This window comes from Eptatretus burgeri, chromosome 2 (genome assembly GCF_056783735.1).
Source record: "Eptatretus burgeri isolate ZD-2024b chromosome 2, Ebu_testis_v1, whole genome shotgun sequence".
In the NCBI taxonomy this organism is placed as follows: domain Eukaryota; kingdom Metazoa; phylum Chordata; class Myxini; order Myxiniformes; family Myxinidae; genus Eptatretus; species Eptatretus burgeri.
The window spans coordinates 29,989,687-29,995,736 of record NC_140962.1 but is presented as its reverse complement, the minus strand read 5'-3'; positions in this window follow the sequence as shown (position 1 = coordinate 29,995,736).

Sequence of the window (6,050 nt, the reverse complement as noted above, 5' to 3'; positions counted from 1 at the left end):
AATCCAACAAGTCAATACTACACGACAAAATAGTATAGGCAAATCAAAATAGTATATGTATATATATATATATATATATATATATATATATATATATATATATATATATATATATATATATATATATATATATATATATATATATATATATATATGATTGATTGAAGTTACCGTATATTGGAAGATGCAGTTCACGAACACACAAAAGTTGCCTCGAATGCAATTGTGAATTTGTGGATCAGAAGGCTCGATCTATACGGATGGGCTAATACGAAGTGATAACAACACTTAAACACGAGCAAAGTACAGAGCAGCTTTAAGTGCGGACGCGGGCGTTGGAAGCTTCATTTAATCTGCGTGCTTGCTGTAACTTGCATGCAATGACGTCACACAAGTGTTAAATCTGTTGTTTCTGAAACAATGTTTCCTATTTCAGTGATAATGTCGCCCAAATATATTGTCGCTTCAAAAGACAAGTTGTGCTCTCGCGACATAATGTCTAAATAAAGGCTGTTTAATAAATGTGAAAACATTCAAATTCAAAAAATAATGTGTATATATATATATATATATATATATATATATATATATATATATATATATATATATATATATATATATATATATATATATATATATGGACATGAGCCTGGTGTTGGCGCAGTAGTTCGGGCAGCGGCTTGGGATCCAAAAGGTCCTGAGTTCAAGCCCCGTTGGGACACTGAATTAATACACCAGGGGGTTGACTCAGCCTGTCATCCTTCCGAGGTCGGCGAAGTGAGTACCGGTGTATACCCCGGTTAAAATAGGTGTACCATATCCCTGTGTCGTAAGAGGCGACTAGGGTTGTGTCAGGAAGGGCATCCGGCGTAAAACATGTGCCAAATCACTATGCGGATCATACGGATGATCCGCTGTGGCGACCCCTAATGGGAGCTGCCGAAAGAAGAAGAAGAAGATATATGGACATACATACATATATATACATATATAAACAGTATATATACAGTATATATGGACATACATACATATATATATATATATATATATACATATATAAACAGTATATATATATATATATATATATATATATATATATATATATATATATATATATATATATATATATAAATATAAATATAATATGCAGTAATTGAAGATCCATACTCGATGGTGTAATGGATATGGAACCTCTGCTCTGAGGCTGTGAGGTCAGAGGTACTCGAACCCCGGGCGAGTTCATATCATTCCAGACTCCAGAGGCGTGGAAATAGTTCGTGCTGCTTCATTGATTGGTGCTCAGCATTTAAAAAGTGATAGAGCATGGACAAACAACCATATGTTGGCGACCATTGCAGAGACCACTGATGGGCCACGATGGGCCAAATGGCCCTTTGCATGGAAATTCCGTGTAAGAGAAGTCATATTATAATAATTGATGACTCCGGCTCAGGATGTGGTGGGAACTTTGTGGGAACCAAAGTTTAATAAACCATATGCAAGTTGACCTGCTAGCATTCCCACAAGACCATATCTGGGTAGCAAATGGTGGTACCGTAGATTTGACCCATCACATAGATTTGCTGTTTCTCTTCTGTGAATATAATTATAATTATACATTCTTTCTTGAAAGAAGCTTGTGAAGAGAATGCTTCAAGTCTATTTTATACTAAACAGGGAGATTTGATCAGCAACATTAAAAACAAACAAACAAACGAGAAATATATCAGATGCAGTGATGGTCTCTCAGTGGGGATGAAATAAGTATCCCCAAGATTGTTGGTTCAACTGCAACTGAAAGCAGCAGTATTAGAATTGGGTTTGTAAGCTTCAGGTGGTGTCATGAGAAAGAAATGTCACTAAAAACCAAGCTGGAATGACCATCGGGGTGAGGATGATCTGCCTTCTCCAACTGCTCTGGTCTATTTATTAAACTGCAATACGCTCATTGTCCCCGCCCCTCCGACAAGGTTGGAGACAGGACATTAAAATATGCTCCGACCGACAGACCGACTGACCGACCATCCGTCCATGTACTTTTGTGTACGCGATATTTCGCAAACCATTGAAGATTTAGCTTTCACTAGACGACCTGTGAACCCGTTACGTTCCCGTTGTGACAGCGGTTGATGAAAAAAATCATTTCAAGAAAAAAAATGTGACAACGAACTATACCGCTGAGGTTGTTTGCCTTGATCAAATACTCCCGAAGAGGACTTGACTGAATCGGGAATTGATTTTTAAAAAAAAAAATTTCGTTACCCAATTTGAACGAAACTTGATACTGCACACCGCAGGAGAATGGTGAGTAAGGTGGCCCTAAAAGGGGCTCCGCTTTTGGAGGGCTTGTGGAGGGCCATCCGATCGGTCAGCCACGTGGCCGAAGATCCCTGGCAACCGTGGATATTTTTCCCCTTAAATTAATTATAGAGAGGACTAATAGGCCTTGAAGTACAATTTTGTTGACCCCCTTTGGTAGGATGTACAGTGAAGGATGCTCTCGTGGTGTTCAGGGGCGATATGGATCAGAAGCCCAGGATTTTTTTTTTATCAAAGTGGAACTTTGCACTGCGGTCACGCACACACTGATACACTCTCACTACCCCATTATAGGACCTCCCTGCTGCCGAGTTGAGGCCATACCTGCAGGTAATTGATGGAAAGCATACCCCATGCCATTTTCAAATCACTCATTACACCGCTTGTAATTGACATTTTCAATGTGCGCTCCACCTCTGACTACTTGTTAGAAATGGCATACCACCACCAGCATAACCCGCAAGAGGGAAGAGTGTAGCATTAAAAACGACAGAGTATCAGGCTGCTCAAATAGTCCACTTTTTTGAAACACCCTGTATGTGTATAGTTATTTGGGAATGCTTCACTCAGTCATGTGCATCTTGATATGTCCTATGGAGGGCAGGTAGCCCATAAAATTTGTTTGGTCTCGGATGATAGCTGGTGATATACATTGGGGGACGTGGTCAAGAGATGGGATTTTTGAATTGGTTTCAGTAGAATTGTCAGAAAAGGTACGAGGTCTGTTTGCTTCGCATGTGTTTTGCCTTCTTCTCTCAGTGTCAAAGAACACCTTTTCAGACAAGGTGGCAGAGGAAAATTGAGGAATCCAACACTTGTACATATAATTATTGTAATAAAATGATTGCATTGTGGGAGTGATTGAGCATTAAGGAGAATGGGTAAGGTAGCTGCGGCTCACCTCCCATAACTCCCTCCAACTTCATGGACAAGATAATTAGGTGTGTGTCTGTATGTGTTAAGGCCGGAATCTTGCGTTCCCGATGATGAACATTGGCAGGAGCCTAATGTTCCGGGAAGAGAGCTATCTTATGGGGGGGGGGATTCATAGCTAGAATGTGTTAAGAATAGCATGCACAGTTTGATCGAGTAAGTTAAATTTACTTTTGTATTAGGGAAACTGCCAGAGGTAAGGTCATCTTGTCAAGCATGCACTGAGAAGGCGGTGGGTGTCCTTCATAGAGCAGAATATGGTAAGATTTTTGTGTGAAACCTCTCGTAACAGGTGAGGCCAGTTGGAGGACTTGTGTACCTACAGACACCAGAAAGTGATTTACGTACTTTGAAGGAAACCATCATGAGCTGTTTGGCTGGAGGACCACAAGTCATGGTGGTATAGTCTGCCGTGGAGCCTTGAAGAGAGCTGTGATGCTCATGCACGTGGCAACACACACTAGAAATGGTGGCCAATGATGGGCCTCTGCGGAATGAGGGTGGGCCAGAGGACCCATCATGCAGGTGGGTGGGGCCTCTGTGGATAACTATCATGGCAGCTGAAGTTGGACCTCTGCAGAGATAACATCCCTCTATCCAAATCATTGCATGAATTGGAAGGAGCTGTTGCAGAAGATACACCAACACTGCATCCACTATCATCACTTCTCAGTGCCCCTCATCGTTTCCTACCGTCCTGCACGACCAGCCTGCTGAAGCAGGGTTGGCAAGCACACATTGGTCTCGCGGTACATCGGAGTGATCCCAGAGACCAGGTCGTGCCTGTTCCAAGTTCCATTTCATTGTGAGACTCTGCTATTTGGCACCATTAATTGGAGGTAGGCCTTATTCCCTCTGTCACAGAAGGTGGTCAGAGGTTATGTTTTCACCCCTGTCTGTCTGTCTGTTTGTCTTTCTGTCTGTGAGCAAGATATCTCAAAACGTTATGGACTGACTCGGATGATACTCATTGGCCATCTTGGGTGTGTGATAAGGACTAATCGATTAGATTTTGGTGAAGATCCGGATCCTGATCTTAGAATTTTTGAGTGATTCTTCACTATTGAGAGATTGAGCCAAAAACTATTTTTTTTAGCAGATTTTAAAAAGTTATGGACATGTTATGACAAAACTAAGTGGCTCAGTTGGTTAGGTGACACGAATAAGCCGATTCAATTTTGGTTGACGTCCGGATTCAGATCTGACCTATTTGTTGGATACAAAATGTAAACTGTTCAGCCTGGCGGAAGTATGCGCTCCACCGAGCGCTGCTCCGGTTAGCCTGTTCCCAAACACCGGGAGACAGGGTTTTGTAATCACTTCCGTGTGTGTGTGTGTGTGTGTGTGTGCATATGTGTACGTATGGAGTATGTAGAAGACAAATTAATAATTTGGTCAATAGGTCAAAGGTCAAAGGTCAGCATCACATAAAATCGTCCATTTTCATCCAATTGACCCGAAATTTTAATTATCATTTCAGCTTTTGGAAGCCGTAACTTTTTTTTTTTACCATTTGATCATTCATTTGGCATCAAATTTTAAACAAAGCTTTGGTATGAGAACATGGAGAAGACAAATGATTAATTTGGTGAAATGGTCAAAAGGACAAATTTAGCATACGGAAGAAGTCCGAATACGAAGTGGATGGGCTTTCCATTTTCAGATGCTTTCTAGTTTACCTTTTGTTTTTAAATTGTGTTCCACCATCCATCCCCTGTTTGTGCTGTTGACTGTTTTGTCTGTTCCGCATATATTTATGGGGTCCTGTCTCCTCGTCTCCTGTATTCTTTGTGTGAATGATAATTATAAGAAGTGTTTGCCTCTTGTGCACGAATTACCACCAATTTTGGCTTGGATCGGAGCGATCCTTGGGGGAGGTTTGGTCATGGTCTTGGCTCGTGGAAGAGCTAGGACAAAGAACAGCTCAGGACACAACATAACAAAGGGAAAAGCAGGAAAAATGGGAAACACCAACAGCAGGGCGGAGGGAGAAAGTAAATGGAAACGGACAAACAAGAGGGTGCGGGTAATGATGAGGGGTAAGGGAGAACGCAAGGGGTGGACAAGATGATTACAGAAGAAAATTTTTGGGAGGGATGGGGGTGGTTTGACGGGTGTAGAAAAGATCATGGCTTTTGATGGGGGGAGTGACCTGAGATGGTGTTGAACAGCTGTCTTGAAGACCCAGAGGGAGGAATGAGATTGGAGAGAGTCTGGAAGGTGCTTACACGGGTGGGAAAAAGAGGAATAAAAGAGAGGAAATTTTGTAAATAATAGTAAGAACACAAAAAATTAAAAGCTTGTTTTGACATTCACAGAGGTCTTGGATTAGGGAGACAATTGGCCAATCCGGCTCAGGACCCGTCTGAATCTACTACACACAGTAAAAAAATTCACAGAACTGAGGATCTGCAAACTAACAGATTCACCCGCTGCATGAACTTCTGTAAGGTCTCTACGAGGTGCATGACAGACATGTACATAATATAAAATGCTCGCATAGCATTAAATTCCTTGGTGATAAAACTGAAATCAACTTCACTCTCATATGTTACAAAAGTCCGTTGAAGTTTCACCTCCTATTTAAATTCACATCACCAGCATTTCTGCTGAACAAGATGCTTTTGCAGAAATAATCAACAACATTAAAGTTTCTAATCCCAAAATGTGCAACCCAATAGCAGTAATACGCGTCAGGACGTTTAAACCATTTTGTCTCTGTGACGTCATACACCATCAGTGCCTTATAAATCGTTTGAATGTTGCATTGTGGTCATATCTTTCACATCGAGGTCGTC